Source organism: Rhinopithecus roxellana, chromosome 10 (assembly GCF_007565055.1).
Source record: "Rhinopithecus roxellana isolate Shanxi Qingling chromosome 10, ASM756505v1, whole genome shotgun sequence".
NCBI classification, from domain to species: Eukaryota; Metazoa; Chordata; class Mammalia; order Primates; family Cercopithecidae; genus Rhinopithecus; species Rhinopithecus roxellana.
The window spans coordinates 121,359,146-121,386,284 of record NC_044558.1 but is presented as its reverse complement, the minus strand read 5'-3'; the positions used below and the strand labels follow the sequence as shown (position 1 = coordinate 121,386,284).

The window sequence follows — 27,139 nt, the reverse complement described above, 5'->3', positions numbered from 1 at the left end:
TTACATTCTTACGTTTCCAACCTCACCTATTACACGAGCAATGAAAAGCCCATACACGGCCCTGTAACCACGAATACTGTCTTAACTTTCCAAGCCCCTTTATGCATCCAACGCAACCTGTTATCAGGCCTGCACTATCCCATCAGTGTAATTACACCCTACAACTTCAAGCCCCAGCTGATCATAGTAACTTCCGAGTCACCCAAACACCTCCATTCAGATGGCTTGTTCGCTTCTCAGGGCTTCCAAAAATCATCACCTCCTCCCTGCTTAACAAACCGTCCAGGTTTTGTAATGGCAAACATACTCCCTGCGTGACCATTTACTCCTGGACCCCCTGCAGCAGCGCCCCCACCACTAGTGAATGCCTTCTCATCCCCTCTTTCAATCACTCTCTCAAATGGTTCCTAGTAGACACAAAATGGTTTCTTTCTCCAATGGGAAAATAGAACACAGGGAGCCACTCAGTTTGCTCCTAACACCTCTTTCCAGCCACTCACCAGAGCTACCTTGGCAAGTACTCTAAGAGTATGAGAAAATGAAAACAACAAACTCACACACCTTTTTAACATACACAGCCAGTTCTGTCTACCCAGTCAAGGCATATTCTTCTTACGTGGAACTTCAACCTATATCTGCCTCCCCACCAACTGGACAGGCACCTGCACCTTAGTCTTCCTAAGTCCCAACATTGACACTGCCACACGAAATCAGATCCTATCAGTGCCCCTCAAACCTCAAGTCCGTCAGCACAGGGTCATACAACTAATACCCCTACTTATAGGATTAGGAACGGCCACTGCTACAGGAACTGGAATAGCCAGTTTATCTACTTCACTATCCTACTACCACACACTCTCAAAGGATTTCTCAGACAGTTGGCAAGAAATAACAAAATCTATCCTTACTCTACAATCCCAAATAGACTCTTTGGCAGCAGTGACTCTCCAAAACCACCGAGGCTTAGACCTCCTCACTGCTGAGAAAGGAGGACTCTGCACCTTCTTAGGGGAAGAGTGTTGTTTTTACACTAACCAGTCAGGGTTAGTATGAGACACCGCCTGGCATTTATAGGAAAAGGCTTCTGAAATCAGACAAGGCCTTTCAAACTCTTATGCCAACCTCTGGAGTTGGGCAGCATGGCTCCTCCCCTTTTTAGGTCCCGTGCCAGCCATCTTGCTATTACTCACCTTCGGGCCCTGTATTTTTAACCTCCTTGTCAAATTTGTTTCTTCCAGGATTGAGGCCATAAAGCTACAGATGGTCTGACAAATGGAATCCCAAATGACCTCAACTCACAACTTCTACCAAGGACCCCTGTACCGACCCACTGGCTTTTTGACTGGCCTAGAGAGTTTCCCTCTGGAGGACACTACAACTGCAGAGCCCCTTCTTCGCCCGTATCCAGCAGGAAGTAGCTAGAGTGGTCATTGTCCATTTCCCAACAGCAGTTGGGGTGTCCTGTTTAGAGGGGGCATTGAGAGGTGAGGCCAGCTGGACTTCCTGGGTCGAGTGGGGACTTGGGGAACTTTCCTGTCTTACAAGAGGTTTGTAAAATTCACCAATCAGTGCTCTGTAAAATGCACCAATCAGCAGGATTCTAAAAGTAGCCAATCATGGGGAGGATTGAAAAAAGGCACTCTGACAGGACAGAAACGGAACATGGGAGGGGACAAATAAGGGAAGAAAAGCTGGCCACCCCAGCCAGCAGCAGCAACTCACTCAGGTCCCCTTCCACACTGTGGAAGCTTTGTTCTTTTGCTCTTCACAGTAAATCTTGCTACCACTCACTCTTTGGTTCTGTGCCATCTTTAAGAGCTGTAACACTCACTGCGAAGGTCCGCAGCTTCATTCTTGAAGTCAGTGAGACCACGAACCCACTGGCAGGAACCAACTCCAGACACACTGGGAGCAACAATAAAGTTACGTGTGCTCAGTTCAAGTTTCTCATGCACTCTTTTTGTAGAAACTGGGGTCTCACTATATTGTCCAGGCTGGTCTTGAACTCCTCACTTCAAGCAATCCTCCCACCTTGGCCTCCCAAAGTGTTGGAATTGCAGGCATGAGCCGTGGCATCGGCCTTCAAGTTTCTCTTTTTTTTTCTTTCTTTTTTTTTTTTTTTCTGAGATGGAGTCATATTGGGATTCAATCAGGCTGGTGGGAAAAATATTAGTTATGATAGCCACAAAACCTTTTTGGAAGGCCTGAGGGTTTTCATATGACTTCGGTAATAGACCAAGCTGAAAGCAGCCTGGTCCCATTACCTTTAGTTAAATAAATTAGAGTAGTAAACAGCGGGATGTGGGGAAGTTATCTAGTTAACTTGTTTACTCATGTGGTCTTAAGCCTTAAGCCTTTGATGTATGCTTTTTACTGGGGATGTCCACAATGTCAATTACCCTCTAACTGTGTGGAGTCAAGCTTTTGTTAACTAATCTTAATGAATTAATGCAAGCCTGCCGAGCTGATAGAGGCCGGGCCCCACTGACAAACCTCTCTTGGTGTGCAGGCGGTCAGAGTTATCTGTGTGTCAGTGCACGTGCTATTCATCTGTCGTTTGGGCCAGGGTAATGCCCTCTTGTGAGGAGCAATATCTCAATTGGTGCCCCGTGTGAGGAAAGTCAGGGGTCTGCAGAAACAGAACCCCCCCCCCCCCACAGTTGGAGCCCCTCGTAAGGCAACCTGTGAAGGAAGTGTGAAGAACGTGACGGACCCCTGAAGGTGAAGAAGGACTGTGCGGTCAAGTCAGTGAGTAATCAGTAAGTTGTTGGTGCCCACTCTAGGTTACCAAGTTCTGGGGGAAGTTGGTTCAAGTTGAGTTTTCATTATGGGACAACAGTTATCAGCTCAACAGAAACAGTATATAGAAGTGTTAAAACACTGTTGCTTAAGGCTAGTGGAGCATCAGTTTCACAGGCTCAATTAAGGGACATAATAATATAAACTGCTGTAATCCCAAACCCATGGTTCCCAGAGGGAGCGACAGATGTAGAACTCTGGAACAAGTAGGGAGAAGTCTTAAACAACATCAGGCACAAAGGCAACAGGTCCCAGTAAAATCTCTAACGTTATGGGCTTTCATTAGAGCAGCCCTGGCTCAGTTACACACAGAAGTGCCTAAAAAGGGGAAGGAGGAGGAAACGTCACCTGCCTTATCACCTCCTCTTCCCTGGGCCCTAGTATCACTGGGCGGAAATAACAAAGAGGAAACAGAGATTTTACCTGAGCCTCCTCCTCCAATAGATAAGAAAAAAGATCAGGGATAGGCTACAACTATCATTCCCTATCTTAAGCAGGCCTAATTAAAAGGAGAGCTTTTAGCCTGCCCGGTAATGTAACATTAATGAGGCAATCAGGTACATAAAGAAATAAGAAAAAGCATTAGAGGCTGGAGCCACACGGCCAAGCGGGCAGTAGAGGAATGGAAAGGCTCAGCAGTAAGGAAGCTCGCCAACACGGAACTGGGGGATGCTCCTGGGAGCTGCGCCTGCCAGGCGGCAGTAGCAGCGGGGAACCAGGCCCAGTGCGCCTAAGTTAGCCTGCTGGGGTGGGGCAGGAGGCCCCAGCGCAAGAGTCCGCCCAGCGGGGACGGCTGAGCCTTAGGCAAGAAGTGGCACAAGCTCAAAGCGGCCGCTGCCTCAGGGCCTGCCCGCTCAGCTCTCTAGCTCCATAGGCAGCCCAGGGCAAAATATTGTCTGTTCCTTGTATACAAAGGACTTCCCAGATTATAATTCTCTGCTAAGATTTAAGTAAAATGTGGCCAGGTGCGGTGGCTCACGCCTGTAATCCTAGCACTTTGGGAGGCCGAGGTGGGTGGATCAAGAGGTCAGCAGATGGAGAGACCATCCTGGCTAACATGGTGAAACTACAGGGGCCCGCCACCACACCCGGCTAATTTTTTTGTATTTTTAGTAGAGACGGGGTTTTACCATGTTAGCCAGGATGGTCTCGATCTCCTGACCTCGTGATCCGCCCGTCTCGGCCTCCCAAAGTGCTCGGATTGCAGGCTTGAGCCACCGCGCCTGGCCCACATCCTATTTTTATTACACACATTCGAGCCCACAACTCTGCCTGGCCCACTGGCTTATGGCAATGATCAAGCATACCTTCAGGTTATGACATTCCTGCTAGACCAAGCCACCCAATCGCATCAATTTTCCCACCAAAATTGGAGAAACTTATCTAAACAATTTCAACTTGCCCAGAGGCTGGCTAAACAAATTATCCTACAATGCCCAGATTGCCAGCTCACAGTCATGTCCCCTCCTTCAACAGGTGTTAACCCTAGAGGATCAGAACCTAATCAGTTGTGGCAAACAGATGTTACACACATCTCTGAATTTAGGAAACTAAGATATGTGCATGTATCCATTGATACTGAGAGGTGAAGCCAGCTGGTCTTCCTGGGTCAAGTGGGGACTTGGAGAACTTTTCTTACAAGAGGATTGTAAAATGCACCAATCAGCACTCTGTAGCTAGGATCGTAAAACGCACCAATCAGCACTCTGTAGCTAGCAAGAGGATTGTAAAATGCACCAATCAGTGCTCTGTAAAATGCACCAATAAGCGCTCTTTAAAACGTACCAATCAGCGCTCTGTAAAACGCACCAATCAGCAGGAGTCTAAAAGTAGCTACTGGCGGGGAGGATTGATAAAAGGGCACTCAGATAGGACAGAAACTGAACATGGGAGGGGACAAATAAGGGAATAAAAGCTAGCCACCCCAGCCAGCAGTGGTAACCTGCTGGGGTCCCCTTCCATGCTGTGGAAGCTTTGTTCTTTTGCTCTTCACAATAAACCTTGCTGCTGCTCACTCTTTGGGTCCGTGCCACCTTTAAAAGCTGTAACACTCACCATGAAGGTCCACAGCTTCATTCTTGAAGTCAGCAAGACCATGAACCCACCGGAAGGAACCAACTCCAGACACAATACCAACACTCATTTAATTAGTGCACATGCTTTCCCTGGAGAGTCTACTCAATATGTCACTAAACATCTTCTTTTAACTTTTGCATTTATGGGGCACCCCACAAAAATTAAGACTGATAATGGTCCAGCTTATACCAGCTCACAATTTCAATAATTTTGTCACATGTGGAATATCCAACATGCCACAGGCATTGCATATAACCCCCAAGGACAGGCAATAGTAGAACGAGCACACTTCACCCTTAAAAATATGCTCAAAAAACGGAAAAAAGGGAATATAGGTAAGTACCCTGCAACACTACTGGCATGAGCCTTAGTCAACCTTAATTTTTAAAGTTTAGATGACAAATTTCAATCAGCTGTAGAAAAGAACTTTGCTAAAACCTCTCAAGGCATAAAACCTGCAGTTTTGTGGAAAGACGTAAACAGTAATAAATGGTGTGGTTCAAGTGAATTGTTAACATGAGGAGGAAAGTATGCTTGTGTCCACACCTAGAGAGAGAAATAAAAGGAAAGAATGAGCAAGAAAAAGACTAGAAAAGACAGAGATCAGAGAAAGATACACAAAGAAGGACTAAGGAGAGAAATAAAGTGAGAAGAAGGGAAAGAACTTTGGGAGGCCGAGACGGGCGGATCACGAGGTCAGGAGATCAAGACCATCCTGGCAAACACGGTGAAACCCCGTCTCTACTAAAAAAATACAAAAACTAGCCGGGCGAGGTGGCGGGCGCCTGTAGTCCCAGCTACTCCGGAGGCTGAGGCAGGAGAATGGCATAAACCCGGGAGGTGGAGCTTGCAGTGAGCTGAGATCCGGCCACTGCACTCCAGCCTGGGCGACAGAGCGAGACTCCGTCTCAAAAAAAAAAAAAAAAAAAGAAGGGAAAGAAAATATTAAGAAAGTTATAGATATAAGAATGCACCTTTAGTAAGGAAGGTTATAAAACATAGTCAGAAAGGTAAGGCATGTTGAAGATTGTCTGTGAAAGTCGTGAAAAATGTTATAAAAAGGAATTTATGCAGGAAATGTATGATTTTTGTTTTGAAGGTCTAAAGTTTTAAAATGTTAATTGTAAAAATATTCTGTGGGTAAACATATTGACTAAAGTTAAAAAAGTATCATCCAGTTTTTCTGTAAACTAGACATTAAAATAAAGCACAAGTTTTTCTTAAAGCACTAACCTGCTCTTTAAAAATGTAAAAAGTCTGTTAGCACAGGCACCACCCCTAGGAGGCTAAACCAGATAATTTATTCATTTTTAATTCTCTGCCTACTACCTATAGCTGCTACACTCTATTAAGCTCATCTCTTAAATCTGCCTTTTTTCAGCCCTGTTATCTAAGCAGTTACTCCCTTTCCAGCTTCTAGCAACGTAACTGCCTGGCTGGAAGGATTTAACATACCTCCAGTGGGGTTCCTTAATAATGGCACACATCAAACTAAGATGCCAAGTAACACTACAGGTCACTCTTTGACTAGAAAAGAATGTTGCTGATTGTACTCACGATTGTTTTGTGTTGTTTGCTAATCCTAGGATGCAAAGCCAGAATAAGAGCAGTGACCCCCTTGCCTGACAAACCTGTGGCTGCACATATCTGCGCTCTCCGATCAAAAAACTTGATGCAGAAAACAAAAAAGAGGGAGATGTTGGGATTCGATCAGGCTGATGGGAAAAATATTAGTTATGATAGCCACAAAACCCTTTTGGAAGGACTGAGGGTTTTCATATGACTTCAGTAATAGATCAGGCTGAAGGCGGCCTGGTCTCATTACCTTTAGTTAAATAAATTAGAGTAGTCAACAACGGGATGTGGGGAAGTTATCTAGTTAACTTGTTTACTCATGTGGTCTTAAGCCTTAAGCCTTTGATGTATGCTTTTGACTCAGGAAGTCCACAATGTCAATTACCCTCTAACGGTGTTGACTCAAGTTTTTGTTAACTAATCTTAATGAATAAATGCAAGGCTCCCGAGCTGATAGAGGCCAGCCGCAGTGACAAACCTCTCTTGGTGTGCAGACGGTCGGACACTCAGCAGGACTGGCAACACAAAATATCTGTGTGTCAGTGTCCTTTTTGTTCATCCATCGTTTGGGTCAGCACCTGCGGGCAGACCCCCGCAGCTAATGCCCTCTTGTGAGGAGCAATACCTCAGAGTCTCACTCTGTCACCCAGGCTGGCGTGCAGTGGTGGGATCTTAGTTCACTACAACCTCTGCCTCCCGGTTCAAGGGATTCTCCTGCCTCAGGCTCCTGAGTAGCTGGGATTACAGGCGTCTGCCACCAGGCCTGGCTAATTTTTGTATTTTTAGTAGAGACAGGGTTTCACTATGTTGGTCAGGCTGGTCTCAGACTCCTTACCTCAAGTGATCCATCCACCTTGGCCTTCCAAAGTGCTGGGATTACAGAGGTGAGCTACTGCACCCCGTCAAGTTTCTCTTGATCCAGAAATTCCAAGCTTATGCTTTTGGTGACTGAGGAGCACTAAGACAAAAGGCATGAATGGAATCAACTGGTCTTGAGGTTCTGCATGGAACCCTGGTATAAAGCTGTTTGGGGATCAGAACCAATAGATCTCTAATATTCTTTGGTCTGAAAACTGGCAGCAGCTGGTGAGACAAAGGTAGGTAATTTTTAAGGTGCTCAGATGTTTTCGAGGAGCTGATCTTTGACAGTTCATATCTCTAGGTGGGTATGGGTGGAAGCTGGAACTGGCTGAGATTCTTCGGTACTCCTTTAAAACAATTATGATAATTTGCATGTAAGAGTCACCATTTTAAAGTTTACAATTCTGTGGTTTCAGTATATTACAGGTCATACAACCATCACTACTACCTAATTACACAACATTTTCATCAACCCAAAAAGAAACCTTTTACTGATTAGCAGTGACTCTCCCTTTCTCCCTCCCTCAATCCCTGGAAACCACTTATTTGCTTTCTGTCTCAGTGGATTTGCCTATTCTGTATATTTCATATAAATGGAGTCATGCAATTTGTGGCTTTATGTCTGCTTCCTTTCACTTAACATAATGTTTTCAAAGTTCATCTACATTGCAGCATATATCAATACTTCTTTCTGTTTTGAGGCTGAATATATTCTGTTGTGGCCAGGCATGGTGGCTCACGCCTATAATCCCAGCACCTTGGGAGGCCAAGGTAGGCAGATTTGTTTGAGCTCAGGAGTTCAAGACCAGCATGGGCAACATGGTGAGACCCTGTCTCTACAAAAAAACACAAAAATTACCTGGGCATGGTGGTGCACGCCTATAGTTGTAGCTACTCAGAGGGCTGAGTTGGAAGGATCACTTGAGGCTGGGAAGTTGAGGCTGCAGTGAGCCGAGATCGTGCCACCACACTACAGCCTGGGGGACAGAGTGAGACCATATCTCAAAAAGAAGTAAAAAATATGTATTCAATTATATGGATATGCCACATTTTGTTTATCCACTCATCGGTTGATGAACATTCAGGTTGTTTCTACTTTTTGACTATTTTGAATGATATTCCTATGAACATTCCTGTGCAACTTTTGTTGTGGACATCTTTTCATTTCTCTTGGGTGTCTATATAAGAGTACCATTGCTAGGTATCTTCATCTATTTGGGCTGCTGTTAACAAAATGCCTTAGACTGGGTAATATATAAAGAAGAGAAATTCATTTTCTCATAGTGCTGGAAACTGGGAAGTCCAAGGTCAAGTCACTAGCAGATTCAATGTTTGATGAGGGCTGAGAACAGTGGCTCACGCCTGTAATCCCAGCACTTTGGGAGGCTGAGGCGGGAGTTTGAAACCAGCCTGGCTAACATGGTGAAACCCTATCTCTACTAAAAATACAAAAATTAGCCAGGAGTGGTGGTGCATGACTGTAATCTCAGCTACTTGGGAGGCTGAGGCAAGGTAATCGCTTGAACCTGGGAAGCAGAGGTTGCAGTGAGCTGAGATTGCGCCACTGCACTCCAGCCTGGGTGACAAGAGTGAGACTCCATCACACATGTACACACAAAAATAAGTTTGATGAGGGCTGACTCTTCTTCAAACATGACACCTCATGCTGTGTCCTCACATGGCAGAAAAGGCAAGGGGGATCCCCCAAGTCTCTTTTATAAGGCACTGATCCCCCTCATGATGGCTCTGCCATAATGATTTAATCACCTTCTTAAGGCTCCAGTTGTACTACGACATTGGCAATTAAGTTTCAACATATGAATTTTGAAGGAATACATTCAGACCATAGCACAGTTGATAAACCGCCAGACCGTTTTCAAAAGCAACTGCATGATATTACATTCCCACCAGCAGTGTATGAGGCTTCTAATTTCTCCATATCCTCATCAACGCTGTTTATTGTCTGTCTTTTTCATTATAATTATCCTACTTGGTATGAAGTGGTATCTCATTGTGGTTTTGATTTGCATTTATCTAGTGATTCATGCCATTAAGCATCTCTTCATGTCAGTGCCCATGTGTGTATATTCTTTTTTTTTGAGACAGAGTTTTGCTCTTTCACCCAGGCTGGAGTGAAGTGATGTGATCTTGGTTCACTGCAACCTCCGCCCTCCAGATTCAAGCAATTCTCCTGCCTCAGCCTCATGAGGAGACGGGATTACAGGCACCCACCACCATGCCTGGCTGATGTTTGTACTTTTAGTAGAGACGGGTTTTCGCCTTATTGGCCGGGCTGGTCTTGAACTCCTGACCTCAGGTGATCGGATCCACCGCCTTGGCCTTTCAAAGTGCTGGGATTACAGGCGTGAGCCACCGTGCCTGGCCCATTTGTATATATTCTTGGTAGAAGTGTCTAACCAAATCATTTGCCCATTTTTACATTTTACATTGGTTTGTCTTTTTTTTTGAGACAAGATCTCATTCTGTTGCCCAGGCTGGAGTCCAGTGGTGCAATCACTGTTCATTGCAGCCTCTACCTCCCAAGGCTCAAGAGATCCTCCCACTTCAGCCTCCTGAGTAGCTGGAAGCATGCGCCACCACGCCTGGCTAATTTTTAATTTTTTTGTAGAGACAGGTGGTGGGGGGATGGGGGAGCTCTCATTATGTTTCCTAGGCTGGTCGTGAACTCTTGGGCTCATCTCCCAAAGTGCTGGGATTAGAGACATGCACCATGGGGTCAACTCTTTTTTAAAAGCTCAAATGTTAAAAATGAGCACTAGTAGCAAAGGCTCCCTCCCCAGAATGGTGCACTCTGTCTTCCATGGCTCTCTGATTCTGGCAGGTTTCACTTCCTTCCCTGCCCACCTTAAAGTTGACCTCACTGGCAAGGAGCTCGACTTCCATCCGCATTATCTCAGTACCCGTAAGTTTGCATTTATATTCTGTTGATTTTTTTTTTTTTTTCATATCTTCTGAAGCAGTCTCTGGCCACAATTGACTGCCTGGACTATCTTTCTCCTGCCATACCAATGACTATTTTCCTTTTGTGCTCTGGTTACAAAGTGGCATAAGTTTTCCATGGTCTGCCCTAACACTATTTTTCCTATAAGCCCTATTAATTTCAGTGCATACCATTTTGCAGGATGTGACGTTTTTCATGAATGCATACAGCATATTATTGCATAAATGCTTAAATTTACATTTTAATCAGGGATTTTGGAGATATGGGATTCATGCAAAGTGGAATCTTCAGTTACAATGGCAAGACAATGAGATAGGGAACTTTATTTGTTTATTTGAGACAGTCTGGTTCTGTCGCCCAGAGTGTAGTGCAGTGGTGCCATCTTGGCTCACTGCAGCCTCCGCCTCCCAGGCTCAAGCCATCCTCCCATCTCAGCATCCCGAGTAGCTGAGACTATAGACATGTGCCACCATGCCTGTCTAATTTTTGTATTTTTTTTTTGTAGAGATGGGGTTTTACCATGTTGCTCAGGCTGGTTTTGAACTCCTGAACTCAAGTGATTTGCCCCTGCTTGGCCTTCCAAAATGTTGGGATTACAGGTGTGAGCCACAGCACCTGGCTGAGAAATTTATTTTATTTATTTTTCCCTCTCTAGAGGTAGAAAAATTTAGATAAACAGAAGCTTTAGGTGTCCCTTAAATTTCATTTTAAAGCTCTTCCCAGGCCAGGCATGGTGGCTCATGCCTGTAATCACAGCATCTTGGGAGGCCAAGGCAGGAGGATAGCTTCAGGCCAAGATTTTGAGACCAGCCTGGGGAACAAATAGAGATTCTGTCTGTACAATGAGCACATATGCTAAAGTTGGAATGATTCAGAGATTAGCATGGGCCCTGCACAAGGATGACACACAAATTCATGAAGCATTCCATTAAAAAATAAATAAATAAAAGAAAAAAATAAAGATGTTCTCCTACTCCTCTTTAAGGAAGGGCTAGTTTAGTCTGAGCCTTAAAATTTTCTTTTTTTTTCTTTTTTTAAACTTTTTTGGTATATTCACAGGAAATGATTATTATTAATAATCAAATAATTATTTTTCATTTGTTTTGTTTTTTGTTTTTGTTTTTTTTGAGACAGATTCTTGCTCTGTTGCCTAGGCTAGAGTGTAGTGGTGCGATCTCGGCTCACCACAACCTCCACCTTCCAGGTTCAAGCGATTTTCATACCTCAGTTTCCCAAATAGCTTACAGACACACACCACCATACCTGGTTAATTTTTTGTATTTTTAGTAGAGATGGGGTTTCACCATGTTGTCCAGGCTGGTCTCGAACTCCTGAGCTCAGGCAATCTGCCCACCTCAGCCTCCCAAAGTGCTAGGATTACAGGCATGAGCGACCGTACCTGGCCAATAATCACAATAGTTAATAAGCCTCAGTTCACCATGTGTCCCAGTCCTCATATTGTTGCTGCTGCCGCATCCTCCACTGTGTGTCACTGCAAATCCCTGAGGCCATTTAGCTCTGGTTTAGCCAGCCCCAGAGTTCCTCTTCAAATCACAGTCATGTGCTTTTCACAACCTGCTTAGTAAAATGTGTCCCTTTTTATTGTCTTTTTCATTATAACTATGCTAGTGGCTATGAAGTGCTTAGTAAAATGTGTCCCTTTGGTTAGGACTTTGCAAACTTGAGTGTTCTCAGAATCCCACGGAGGGCTTGCCCACACATAGATTCCGGGTGCCACCTGCAGAGATTCTAACATTAGGTCTGGGTAAGGCCTGAGGATTTGCATCTCTAACAAGGTCCCAGGTGATGCTGATGCTGCTGTTCCAGGGACCACATTTTGAATGTCACTGCTTTAATGATCCCGCCATCATCAGTGCCACCCATCCTCACAGATACCAGTTCCTCTTTTAACAAACCTTTTTTTTTGTTCGTTTGTTTTTTGCTTTGTTTTAGCCATTGTGCAGTGTTCCCAACCAGGGGCGATTTTGACCCCCAGGGAACCATCAGCAATGTCAGGAGACATTTTTTGTTGTCACAGCGGGGTGAGAGATTATGTTATGGCATCTGGTTTCTACAATGCACAAGGCAGCTCTTTGCCACAGAGAATTATCTGGTCCAAATGGCAATAGTGCTGAGGTTGAGAAAGTCTCTATTAATATGCCATTATTGCTTTGTTTGCCAATAGCTTTCAGTTCTGATTGTTTCTATGGCAAGTCAATAGCATATGAAATAAAGATGGAGATAAAGGAACAGTGGTGTCCCTCTCCCCCCAATGTTTTTATACTTTAATGAAAATAAAACATTTGGCTGGACATGGTGGCTCATGCCTGTAATCCCAGTGCTTGGGAGGCTGAGGTGGGAGGATTGTTTGAGGCCAGGAATTTGAGATCAGCCTGGGCAACATAGTGAGACCTCATTTTTTTTTTTTTTTTTTTTTTTTTTTTTGAGACAAGGTCTCACTCTGTCACCCAGGCTGGAGTGCAGTGGCACAATCACAGTTCACTGAAGCCTTGACAACCTCCCAGGCTTAACTGATCCTCTGTCTCAGCCTCATGAGTAGCTGGGAATACAGGTGTGCACCACCACGCCTGGCTAATTTGTATTTTTTGGGGAGACACAGGTCTCACTGTGTTGCCCAGGCTGGTCTTGAACTCCTCGTATCAAGCAATCAGCCTGCCTCAGCCTCCCAAAGTGCTGAGATTATAGGCATGAGCCTTGGCACCTGGCTGAGACCTCATCTCTGTTAAAAAAAAAAAAAAAAGAAGAAAAGAGTTAAACTTTCAAACCATCAAGTACTTTGAAATATCATCTATGAACATGCTCATTTGTCTTCAGATTTTCAATTGCTCTGTCTCAGGTCTCATGGCAGAATGAAGGAATTTACCAAAGCCAAGTCAAGCCCTTGGACACTGGGCCCATCTATTTCTTTGATCAGGTACAGGTAATAATACTGCTCCTTCTCATCAAATTATAATTTACTTTTAAAAATCAATTCGCTTTTGACGAGTGTTTTCCCCTATATTTTACTCAGAACATTTTGTTTTATTTTAGTTGAAACCTGAACAGAAAGATGGGAAAAGATAACCTGTGAAGAAAGTTATCCCACCCAAAATGCACCTCTATAGCCGGGTATAGGTAAAACATTTTGAATTACTCTTTAATTGTTGGTGTTACTTTACATCTTCAGAGGCTCGTAAGATGCTCAAGACCAATAGTTTCCCGTTCCCTCATCCCCGGAAAAACTATACCAAAGAGTTGCCATTTCAGATTTGACCATGATGTCATTCAGAGAGCTTTATTTAAGTCAGGCCAGTGGTTAATTTAAACATAATTGTTCATATTAACCAGTCATCCTGATTTGCCAGCTATTTTGCAACAAACCCAGCTCTTCTCGTGCCTTAGGGAGTTTGCACTAATGTTCCTTCTGCTTTCTGCACAATTTTCTCCCTATTCCATTTAGCTCTTTTCTTAAATACTACCGTTGCAGTACGACTCTATTTTAGATTTGTTTTCTTTTTTTTTTTCTGAGACAGTCTTTTTCTGTTGCCCCTGCTGGAGTGCAGTGGTGCAATCTTGGCTCACTGTAGCCTCCACCTCCTAGGTTTAAGGAATTCTCCTGCCTCAGTCTCCCGAGTAGCTGGGACTACAGGTGCACACCACCATGCCCAGCTTATTTTTTGTATTTTTAGTAGAGATGGGGTTTCACCATGTTGGCCAGGCTGGTCTCGAACTCCTGACCTCAAGTGATCTGCCCACCTCAGCCTCCCAAAGTGCTGGAATTATAGGCGTGAGCCACTGCACCCGGCCTCTATTTTAGATTTCTGTCCTGCTCCATTGTGGCACTCCCATCTCTCTTCCTAACTTAATTTTGCAATTGCACTTATCACTTTCTAGTATTCTAAGTGATATACCTATTTATTTGTTCACCCTCTCTCCTCTTATGAGAGTATAAGTTTCACAAGGGCAGTATATATACATTTTTAATGTACTTGACCACTTCTCTATCCCCAGTCCCCAAAAACAGTGCTTGGCATATAGAATGCGCTTAATAAAGATTCTTTATTAACCACCATAGAATCGTGTCAAGCCCACAAAAATGAATGAAATAAAGAGTTCCACATTTTTTAACCCTCTAGTTACTATTAGGTTGGCGCAAAAGTGACTGCGGTTTCAGACCATGAATTTTAAATCATTATAACTAGACTCGCACACATCTTTGTTAATCAAAATAGGAACCATTACAATTTAACACATTTTTGCCAACAAGAAATAGGTTTGTTAAAACCTGTAGCGTACAAATCCTTGCTTTGGGATTTGACGAACTCTTGGAAAGCATTTTCTGCATCCTGCTGGTTGTGAAAGCATTTTCCCTGCAAAACGTTATCGAGATGCTTGAAGAAGTCGGTCGGCTAGAGGTCAGGCGAATATGGCAGATGAGGCACAACAATCTAACCCAATTCATTCAACTTTTGAAGCATTGGTTGTGCAACATGTGGTTGGGTGCTGTCGTGAAGAAGAATTGGGCCCTTTCAGTTGGCCAATACCAGCTGCAGGCGCTGCAGTTTTCTGTGCGTCTCATGGATTTGCTGAGAATACCTCTTAGATGTAACAATTTCGCCAGGATTCAGAAAGCTGTAGTGGATCAGACCAGCAGCAGACCACCAAACAGTGACCATGATCTGTTCTCGGTGCAAATTTGGCTTTGGGAAGTGCTTTGGAGCTTCTTCGTGGTCTAACCACTGAGAAGGTCATCACCGGTTGCTGTATACAATCCACTTTTCATCACACATCACAATCCGACCTAGAAAAGGTTTGTTGTGTAGAATAAGAGAAGGCAATGCTTCAAAAAGATGATTTTTAAATATTCACTCAGCTCATGAGACACCTATTCATCAAGCTTTTCACCTTTCCAATCTGCTTCAAATGCTGAACAACCATAGAATCGTAGACACTGAGTTCTTTGGCAATTTCTCATGTACTTGCAAGAGGGCCAGCTTCAATGATTGTTCTCGGTCGTTGTCAACTTCCAACGGCTGGCCCTTACACTCCTCATCTTCAAGGCTCTTTTCTCCTTTGCAAAACTTCTTGAACCCTCATGGCACTATATATTCATTAGCATTCCTGGGCTAAATGCATTGTTGCTATTTCGAGTTGTCTCTGCTGCTTTGTGACCCATTTTGAACTTGAATATGAAAATCGCTCAAATTTGCTTTTTGTGTAACTTCATTTCCATAGTCTAAAATAAACATAAAATAAATGGCGAGTAATAAGTCATTAGCAAAAAAAAAAAAAAGCAAGAAATACACATTAAAATGATGTATAACATAACCACATTTATTTAATAATGTATTCCAATTTCAAACGGCAAATTCCAACAATGCCAAAACTGCAATTACTTTTGCACTCACTCACACAATTTCTTTACTTGTGAAGGGAAAATTAAAATACTCAAACCTGTCTTAGACCATATGTCACAAAAGTATATAAGATTAAATGGGGCCGGGCGTGGTGGCTCATGCCTGTAATCTTAGCACTTTAGGAGGTTGAGGGGGGTAGATCACAAGGTCAGGAGATTGAGACCATCCTGACTAACACGGTGAAACCCCGTCTCTACTAAAAATACAAAAAATTAGCCGGGCCTGGTGGCAGGCGCCTGTAGTCCTAGCTACTCAGGAGGCTAAGACAGGAGAATGGCGTGAACCCAGGAAGCGGAGCTTGCAGTGAGCAGAGATTGCACCACTGCACTCCAGCCTGGGTGACAGAGTGAGACTCCGTCATTAAAAAAAAAAAAAAAAAAAAAAAAAAAGATTAAATGTTGTCAGTTGTATCCGTCAATTATCCAACAAGGGCGATTTTGCCCCACAAGGGACATTTGGCAATGCCTGCAGACATTTTTGGTAGTCACAACTGCCGGTTGCTATTGCCATCATAGGTAGAGACCAGGGATGCTGCTCCACATCCTACAGTGCATAGGACAGCATCCCACACTAGAGAATTGTGTGGTCCAAAATGTCAATAGTGCCAGGGTTGACGAATCTGCTTTACACTAATCTGTATTTGGGTTTTTTGGAACCTGCTATACCTTTCCTCAAAATCACTGCAACAATGGGCATGGTGGCTTGCACCTGAATTCCCAGTGCTTTGGGAAGCTGAGGCAGGAGCATTGCTTGAGATCAGCCTGAGTAACATAGCAAGACCCCATCAGTATTTTTAAAAAATTAAAAATGAATACCACTGCAATTTGCTTCTGTTTTTGTGTTTTTGTTTTTATTTTTATTTTTTGAGATAGAGTCTCCCTCTTTCGCCCAAGCTGGACTGAAGTGGCACCATCTCAGCTCACTGCAACCTCTGCCCCTGGGTTCAAGCGATTCTCCTGCCTCAACCTCCTGAGTAGCTGGGATTACAGACGCCTGCCATCACGCCGGGATAATTTTTATATTTTTAGTAAAGATGGGTTTTCGCCGTGTTGTGATCCACCCACCTTGGCCTCCCAAAGTGCTGGGATTACAGGCAGAGCCACCGCACCTGGTCTGCTTCTGTTTTTAAAAGTCCACTATCCCATTTCTTACTTTCTTTTTCTTGCTTTTTTTTTTTTTTTTTTTGAGACAGAGCCACACTGTCATCCAGGCTGGAGTGCAATGGCACGATCTCAGCTCACTGCAACCTCCACTTCCTGGGTTCCAGCGATTCTCCTGCCTCAGCCTCCCCAGTAGCTGGGATTACAGGCACTTGTCACCACACCCAGCGAATTTGTGTATTTTTAGTAGAGACAGGGTATTGCCACGTTGACCAGGTGGTCTCAAACTCCTGACCTCAAGTGATCTGCCTGACTCAGCCTCCCAAAGTGCTGGGATTACAGGCGTGAGCCGCCATGCCCAGCCCCCAATTTCTTTTTAAACAACAATTCAGCATAACTCGATCATTTTGCGTTTACCTTGCTTGGCTTATCATTGCCCTCAATCTATGGGGTCAGCTTATATGAGCAGTAAGCAGGTCTGTGTATCCTAGAGCTCCAGGGGCGTGCTGGATGCCATGTTTCTCATTGGATGCCCTCCTTAGGTCTTGAGCATTGCTTCTGCCCGCTCTGCTTGGAGACACCCCATTTCTTGCACTGATTGTCCTGCCGTTGCCATTGCACTGAGAATAAAATCCACACTTCTTACCTTGACCTGCAAGCCCTTCTGAGATTTCCTCCCCTTGCCTGCCTTCTGACTTCCTTGCAGGCAGTTTTCCCTTCCACTCCCTGCTCCCCAACTGTTCTGGCCTCTCTGTTTTTATTTTTGTTTGTTTGTTTGTTTGTTTTATTGTTTTATTTTTATTTATTTTACCAACCAAGCTCATTGCTGCCTCAGATTCTTCTTCCTTATTCCTTCCTCCTCCTCCTCCTCCTTCTTTTAGTAATAGAGACAGGGTCTCACTATGTTGCCCAAGTTGGTCTCAAACTCCTGGGCTCAAGTGATCCTCCTGCCTCGGCCTCCCAAAGTGCTGGGATTATAGGTGTGAGCCACTGTGCCCGGCCTGCTTCACGTGCTTTACGTTTACTGTGCACTCTGCTTTGGATGTTTTCCATTATTTTATGGTTGGCTCCTCCTCATCATCATCATTTGGGCCTCAGCTCAAACGTGGCCTCCTCAGAGAGGGTGTCCCTGACTCCCAGTCCAAAGAAGCCAGACATTCATAGCCCCATCACTCTATTACAGTGACTTGTTTTATTTTCATCATTGCAGTTATCACTATCTGTAATTTTTTATTTTCCTTCTTTTTCTTCTCCCTCTCTCTCCCTCCATGCTTTTCTTCCTGTTTTTCCCTAACTGGTCCATGTAGGCAGAGATCTGCCCTCTTCACTCTGTCTCTCCAGAAGCTAGAACTGTGCCTGATGAATATTGGTGGAATGAATGAATCATTCCTCTATATGTGCTAAGCCTAGAGAAGTGAGACTACTTTAAGGCTGGGCCAGTCTTCATTCGTCTTCGAGTCCTTCATTGGTGATTTTCTCTTGTTAAAAGATTGTTAAGTCTGGTTTTGAACTGGACAGTCCATTATTTGAGCACTCTATCTGAAAAATTAGCTGGTATATAAATATTATTTTTAAAAGTGCACATTAAATTTCTTAACCTTAAAACCCTCTGAAGGAGGTATACTTATTAGCCCCATTTTACATATGATAAAAGGAAGGCAATTGGCCGGACACACAGTGGCTCATGCCTGTAATTCTAGCACTTTGGGTAGCCAAAGAGGAGGGGTTGCTTGAGCCAAGGAGTTTAAGAGCAGCCTGGGCAACATAGTGAGATCTTGTCTCTACCAAAAATAAAAATTAAAAATTAAAAAAATTAGCCAAGCACAATGGTGCCAGCCTGTGATCCCAACTATTTGGGAGGATCACTTGAGCCCAGGAGGTCAAGGCTGCAGTGATCTGAGATCACACCACTGCACTCCAGCCTGGGTGACAGTGAGACCTTGTCTCAAAAAACAAACAACAACAAAAAGAAAACAAGATGGAGGCAATTAATAAATAGTATCTGTTACTATTATTATTGTAAAAAGCACAGCCTTTATCACTGTATCTGAGTAATAGTTATGCATGCACATTTTCAGGGTGTTACAAAGAATATACCATAAAATGGAGATAACACAACAAATACCACATGGCATTAGCATTAGCGTTTGGTGAAATGATGTTCATGAGGGCAACTTTCAAACCTATAAAGAGATATACAGGCCAGGTGCAGTGGCTCATGCCTGTAATCCCAGCACTTTGGGAGGCCGAGGTGGGTGGAACACTTGTGGCCAGGAGTCCGAGACCAGGCTGGCCAACACAGCGAAACCTCGTCTCTACTAAAAATACAAAAATTAGCCTGTAATCCTAGCTACTGGGGTGGCTGAGGCATGAGAATCACTCGAACCCAGGAGGCAGAGTTTGCAGTGAGCCATGGTCATGCCACTGCACACCAGCCTGAACAACAGAGCTAGGCCCAGTCTCAGAAAAAAAAAAAAAGAGACAGCAAGAATTTTTCATCTTTATAAATTTTTCATCTCTATGAAAAATTTTAAAACTTAGCCAGGTGTGGTGGCATGCACCTGTAGTCCCAACTAGTCTGGAGGCTGAGATGGAAGGATCACTTGAGCCCCGGAGTTTGAGGTTACAGTGACCTATGATTGCACCACTGCACTCCAGCCTGGGCAGCAGAGTGAGACCGTTTCTCTAAAAAAAAAAAAAAAAAAAAAAAAAAAAAAAGTACAAATAAATAAATACATATTTCTTAAATGGGCTTTCTGGCTTTTAAATGTCAACATGAATATATAACCAATGCCCAATTGTCAAAGATTTAAGATTCACATTTAGAATTCCTTTTTTGTTTTAGAGATGGGGTCTTGCTATGTTCCCCAGGCTAAACTCAAACTCTGGGGCTCAAGCAGTCCTCCTGCTTCAGCCTCCTGAATAGCTGGGACTGCAGGCAATGCCACTGCACCCAGCTGTCATTTAGACTTCTTATGCTAACTCAAATACTTTTTGTTCTTTACAAATTTTCTCTTTTATTTCACATTAAACACTTAGTTGGAAAACCAGTGTTATTTTTCAAAGTATTGCTAATGGAACCATCATTTAGAAGAAAAAGACAAGTAGCTTTTTAGTGATGATTTTATTTTTATAAAAATAAAATTTTATAAAAATTTTATTCAGGTGAAACTCCATCAGATGTCGATATGTCTCACCACATTGGCTTGTGAAAGAAAACACTTTGAAATAGTGACGACTGGGGCAGCTGCCTTAGAATTCTTTGAACAACTGGTTTGGAGAACATTTCAGAGGAGAGGTCATTTAAAGTTCTCTTGTTCATGCCTTGGGCGGTGCAGTGAAATCTTTTTTTTTTTTTTTTGAGGTGCAGTCTCGCTCTTTCGCCCAGACTGGAGTGCAGTGGCACGATCTCGGCTCACTGCAAGCTCCGCCTCCCAGGTTCACGCCATTCTCCTGCCTCAGTCTCTCGAGTAGCTGGGACTACAGGCGCCCACCACCTCACCCAGCTAATTTTTTGTATTTTTAGTAGAGATGGGGTTTCACCATGTTAGCCAGGATGGTCTCGATCTCCTGACCTCGTGATCCGCACGCCTCGGCCTCCCAAAGTGCTGAGATTACAGGCGTGAGGCACTGCACCCGGCTGTGAAATCAGTTTTGGTTCCTTGTACAATAGACATTTGTTGAATGAATGAATGATAACAGTCATCAGATTACAGATTTTAAGCTCCAGAAAACAAAAGGACTGGCCGGGCTTGGTGGCACATGCCTATAATCTCAGCCCTTTGGGAGGCCGAGGCAGACAGATCTCTTAAAGTCAGGAGTTTGAGACCAGCCTGGCCAATATGGTGAAACCCCATCTCTACAAAAATTATACAAAAATTAGCTGGGCGAGCTGCCGCATGGCTGTAGTCCCAGCTACTCGGGAGGCTGAGGCAGGAGAATCGCTTGAGCTTGGGAAGCGGAGATTGCAGTGAGCTAAGATTGTGCCACGGCACTCCAGCCTGGGTGACAGAGTTAAACGCCATCTCAAAAAATAAATAAAAGAGAGGACCATGTTGTCCTCTCCTTGTAATTCATGTAGTGCAGTGCCCCCACCATGCTATCTTGATGACTGCTATAGTTTAGATGTTTGTCCCCTCCAAACTTCATGTTAAAATTTGATCTCCAGTGTCAGAGATGGGACCTAATGGGAGGTGTTTGCGTCGTCGGGGCAGATTCTTCATGAATAGACTAATGCCCTCCTTTGAGGGTGAGTGTGTTCCCACTCTATTAGTTCCTATGAGCGCTGGCTGTTAAAAACAGCCTAACACCTCCCCACTCTCTCTCTTGCTTCCTTTCTCAGCATGTGATCTCTGCATACACAGGCTTCCCTTTGCCTTCTACCAGGAGAGGAAACAGCCTTAGGTTCTCACCAGATGAAGGTGCCCAATTGTAAACTTCCCAGCCATCAGAATCATGAGTAAATAAACCTTTACTCTATAAATTACCCAGCCTCAGGTATTCCTTTATAGCAACACAAAATGAACTAAGATAATTACCTTTCTAGATTGTATTTATTCATTTATTTGAGACAGAGTCACTCTGTCACCCAAGCTGGAGTACAGTGGCGCTATCTCAGCTCACTGCAACCTCCACCTCCTGTGTTCAAGCAATTCTCCTGCCTCAGCCTCCTAAGTAGCTGGGATTACAGGTGCCTGCCATCACTCCTGGCTAATTTTTGTGTTTTTTGTAAAGACAGGGTTTTGCCACGTTGGCCAGGCTGGTCTCGAACTCCTGACCTCAAGCGATCTGCCCACCTCGACCTCCCAAAGTGCTGGGATTACAGGTGTGAGCTAATGTGCCGGCACTTTCCTAGATTTTATTGTGTCTAGAGGCTCGGAGATAGCGTTGATGCCGTTCAGTAAAATATATGCTTGGGATGTAAATGTTCTCTATCCAACTCATGGCTCTTGTCTTGAAGGAGAATTGTATCAGAGCAAGGCTTGATCTCACTAAATTCAGCTACCTGGTCCTAAATCATTCATTCTTTCTAGTACTTTTTTTTTTTTCTGCCAACACTTGAAAATGTGAGACTAGTCTAGTACTTGTTGAGCAAATGTGTGCTAGAGAAACAGCAGTGAACAAGATAAAGCCTGCTTCATGGAGACTTCATTGGAATAAAGGGAAACAAATAAACAAGTAAATATAGGGCAACAAGTAGTGATATGTGCAGTGAAATAAAGCAGGATTAAGGAAATGGGACTGATGCTTTTTTATATATGGTGTTCAAATGGCCTTATTCCTACAGTAATATTTGAACGAAACTTGGTGGCTGTGAGGGCGTATAGGATGTGTGGGAAGGATGTGTCCTTGGTATGTTTGAGGACAGCAAGGGGGCCAGTGTGACTGAAGCATAATGTGTTGAGAGAGGATAGTGGAATATATAATAAAAATCAGAGGACGGGGAGAGGGTCAGATTACGAAAGACCTCGGAGACCACTGTTATACAAGTTTTTGTTGTTGTTGTTTTGGTTTTTTTTTTTTTTGAGATGGAGTCTCACTCTGTCACCCAGGCTGGAGTGCAGTGGCACAATCTCGGCTCACTGCAACTTCCATCTCCCGGGTTCAAGTGATTCTCCTGCCTCAGCCTCCTGAGTAGCTGGGATTACAGGCGCATGCCACCATGCCCGGCTAATTTTTGTATTTTTAGTAGAGATAGGATTTCACCATGATGACCAGGCTGGTCTCAAACTCCTGACCTTAAGTGATCCACCCACCTCAGCCTCCCAAAATACTGGGATTACAAACTGGGATTAGAGTCTGAGCAGAGAGGGGCATGACTTAATCTGAGTAAAGACCTGGCTCCTGTGTTGAATTTCCATTTTAAAGAGTGGAGAAATGGTCAGAATAAAGACTAGGTATGAGGCTATCTACAATAATGATCCTTGAAGGGTGATGATAGGTCAGCCAATAGTGAAAGAAGGTAACGAGATTGCATTTCAGATATAGTTTACTGATTTGACTAGGGGATGGACATAGGGTGCGAGAGAAAGAGAGGAGTCAAAGAAAACTCCAGAGCTTTTGGCCTGAGCAATTGGAAGAATGGAGATTCCATTTATTGAAATAAATAAGAACTAAAGGAAAACTCATTTGGGGAGGAAAACCAAGAATTCAGTTTTGAACACGTTGGATTATTTAAATATGAGATACCTGTAAGATGCATTATATAGGAAGTAGGATATTTAAGTCTGGAGTGCAAACAAGATGTCAAAGCTGGAAATATACATTTGTGAGTTGTCAGATGGTTTTTAAAACCAGTGAATTGGCCGGGTGCAGTGATTCATGCCCATAATTCCAGCACTTTGGGAGGCTGAGGCAGGTGGATGGCTTGAGGCCAGGAGTCCAAGACCAGTCTGACCAACATGGTGAAATGCTCTCTCTGCTAAAAATACAAAAATTACCCAGGTGTGGTGGTGCACATCTGTAATCCCAGCTACTCGGGAGGCTGAGGCAGGAGAATCGCTTGAACCTGGGAGGTGACGGTTGCAGTGCCGCTGCACTCAAGCCTGGTTGACAGAGTGAGATGCCATCTCAACAACAACAACAACAAAAAAAAGCCAGCGAATTGGAGAAGATCATCCAGGGAGTATAGGTAGAGAGAAGAAAAGAAAAGAGGTGTGACAGGGAGAAGTTGACCCATGGGTGAAAGCAGTGAAGAGCTGGAGAAGGAGTAACCAGTGAGGGAAGAAAACTAAAGTGGTGCCCAGGAAACCAAGGGAGGAAAGCATTTCGGTTGTGTCAAATGCTGTATGGGGATAGTATTATGAGTTGGGGGCTGAATAGTGACCTTTGGACGATGCATTATAAAGGACTCTAGTGACCTTAAAAGAGGTTTATCTGTGAAGTGGTAGAAAAGAATAGAGTGGGGTGAAGAGAGAATGAGAGCAACTTTCAGAGTTTTCTCGTATACCACTTCACACCTGTTAGGATGGTTATTATTTTAAAACAAAACAAAACAACAAGTATTGGTGAGGATGTGGAGAAGTTGGAACCCTTGAGCATTGCTGGTGGAAATTTAAAATGATGCAGTTGTTGTGGGAAATGATAGGGTAGACCCTCAAAAAAATTCAACATAGAGGCCAGGCGCAGTGGCTCACACCTGTAATCCCAGCACTTTGGGAGGCTGAGCGGGCATCACTTGAGATCAGGAGTTTGAGACCAGCCTGATCAACATGGCAAAACTCTGTCTCTATTAAAAATCAAAAATACAAAAATTAGCCAGGTATGGTGGCGGACATCCATAATCCCAGCTACTTGGGAGGCTGAGGCAAGAGAATTGCTTGAACCCGGGAGGCAGAGGTTCCAGTGAGCCAAGATTGCGCCACTGCACTCCAGCCTGGGCGACAGAGTGAGACTCCTCTCAAAAAGAAAAGAAAAAAAACTAAACATAGAATTACCACATGATCTAACAATTTCACTTCTAGGTATAAACTCAAAAGAAGTGAAAGCAAAGACTCAAAACAGATGTTGTACACCCATGATCACAGCAGCTTTATTCATGATAGCCAAAAGGCGGAAGCAACCCAGGGTCCATTGACAGTTGAATAGATAAACAAAATGTGGTGTATCCATACAATGGATGATTACTCACTTTTAAAAAGAAAGGAAATTTTATAACATGCTACAACATGGGTGAACCTTGAAGACATTATGCTAAGCAAAATAAGCCAGTCACAAATGGACAAATATCATATGATTCCTCTTATATGAAGTCCATAGAGTAGTTAAATTCATAGAAACAGGAAGTAGAATGGCGATTGTCAGAGGCTGGAGGAAACAGGGAATGGACAGTTAGTATTTAATGGGTGCAGAGTTTTCATTTCGCAAGATGAAAATGGTCTGGGGGTGGATGCCGGTTATGATTGTTCAACAATATGGATGGACTTAATGATGTAGAACTGTATATTTAAAAATGGTTAACATGGTAAACTTACTGTTGTGTATATTTGACCACAATTTTTTTTTTTTAAAGAGGGAGCAAACAGCCTGGCCAACATGGTGAAGCCCCATCTCTACCAGAAGTACAAAAATTAGCTGGGTGTGGTGGCAGGCGCCTGTAATTCCAGCTACTCGGGAGGCCGAGGCCTAACAGTCACTTGAACTCAGGAGGCAGAGGTTGCAGTGAGCCGAGATCGTACCACTGCACTCCAGCCTGGGCAATAAGAGTGAGACTCTGTCAAAAAAAAAAAAAAAGGTTATGGAGTAAGGAACTGAAGAAATTTATAGAAGGAGATTGCTGGTAATGCATCTAAGGGAGGGTCAGCTGGACTCTCACCTTCCTTTAGCCTCTGCATTCCAGATTCAGACCCTGTGCATCTAAGGGCCCAGAGATGGCTCTTATCAAAGACAAAGGTAATCAGGACCTGGGATATGGACTCGAACCAACCAAAATATTTGTGGGACTGAGAAAAGCCTGTGGGTGCCAAGTAATGAATTAATTTCTAATTGTTTTGAAAAAATCTCTAAGGAGGCACAGTACTTACATACCACTGGGTCAGCAGTGCGTTCTGTCTCCCGGGGTAGGCCAGATCTTCATCGCAATCACTTTGGTAGCAGAGTTAAACATTCAGAATTCAGAGGGCCATATCAAAAGTCAACCGCTTTGGCACGAGGAGTGCCAAAACAATCCCTTGACTGGAACTCTCAGGATAGCAGTGGTCATAGAGTCTGTTCCCTTTTGTAGAAATTTCACATTGGTATAAATACTAGTGCAAAGTACTAGTATAGATATAGCATAGCTCTTTATCTCTCTAGATGTGTTAATACCACTGCCCTGTCACAGCCTTAACATAACGACAGGAGGAACCAACTTAAATGGTATTTCTACTGTACAGGAATGCAGCCCATTCTTTTCTTTTCTTTCTTTCTTTTTTTTTTTTTTTTGAGACAGAGTCTCACTGTGTCACCCAGGCTGGAGTGCAGTGGCATGATCTCCACTCACCGCAACCTCCGCCTCCCAGGTTCAAGCGATTCTCCTGTCTCAGCCTCTCAAGTAGCTGGGACTACAGGCGCACGCAACCATACCCAGCTAATTTTTGTATTTTTAGTAGAGACAGGGTTTCACAATGTTGGCCACGGTGATCTCAATCTCTTGACCTCGTGATCCACCCGTCTCGGCCTCCCAAAGTGCTTGATTAGAGGTGCAGCCCATACTTTTTAAAAATAAAACTTCTTTAAAAATTTTTTTGAGACAAGGTATTGCTCACCTTGTCTCAAAGGTCACCCAGGCTGGAATACAGTGGCACAATCATAGCTCACTGTAACCTAGAACTCCTGGGCTCAAGCAGTCCTTCCACCCCAGCCTCCCCAGTAGCTGAGACTATAGACACACACCACCACACCCAGCTAATAAAAAATAAATTTTTTTTAAATGGAGTTTTGCTATGTTGCCCAGGCTGGTCTTGAACTCCCGGGCTCAAGCAATCCTCCCATTTCAGCCTCCCAAAGTGCTAGAATTATAAGTATGAGCCACCATGCCCAGACCCATTTTTTAAGAGAAACCTGGAATGTAAATGTTTGCAGCATACTCCCAGTCCTCAAATGCTGACAATAAATCCAATTAAAAAAAATACTGTGTACACTTCACTAGACAGGCCAAACAAAATATATCTCAGGTGCCAGGTGCAGTAGCTCATGCCTGTAACCACAGTACTTTGGGAGGCCGAGGCAGGAGGATTGCTTGAGCCCAGGAGCTCAAGACCAGCCTGTGCAATGCAGTGAGTTTTTTCTATAAAAAAGCAAAAATTAGCTGGGCATGGTGGCCTGTGCATTTAGTCCCAGCTACTCAAGAGGCTGAGGTGAGAGGATCGCTTGAGCCCAGCAGTTTGAGGCTATAATGAGTCATGATCTCACTACTGCACTCCAGCCTGGGTGACAGAGCCAGATCCTGTTTCAAATATATCCAATTATATATACAAAAAATCTCAGGGATGGGTCCTGCCCTGGGACTACTGGTTACTGAACTCTGGCCTAGAGCTACCCAGTTTATAGGATAGACAAAAACCTGTCCACTGTCACAAGTCCCTAGTGTTTAGGCTGGTATTTTTCTAAATTCATTTGACAACCTGAGTCCTTTTTCATATTTAACTACACTCTAGAAAAATGCTAAGAAAACGGAAGAGGCCCAGATCAGTGCCCCTCACTAAGACACTAATTTTTTTAAAATTAGTTTTGCTGAAAGTGAGAAGTCTTTATCCTAGAAATAAATATAACATTTCCTCTTCAATAAAAAGAGATAAAAAGATTTACCATACGGGATTGTTGAAATACCTAGTCCAATGACAATCAGTTGTTATTAAACATTTTAGATC

General features: G+C 43.7%; 1 pseudogene; it reads left to right on the top strand.

The window, feature by feature from the left end:
• Positions 1-11,110: 11,110 nt before the first annotated feature.
• Positions 11,111-11,208, top strand: LOC115900142 (annotated as a pseudogene).
• Positions 11,209-27,139: the final 15,931 nt, after the last annotated feature.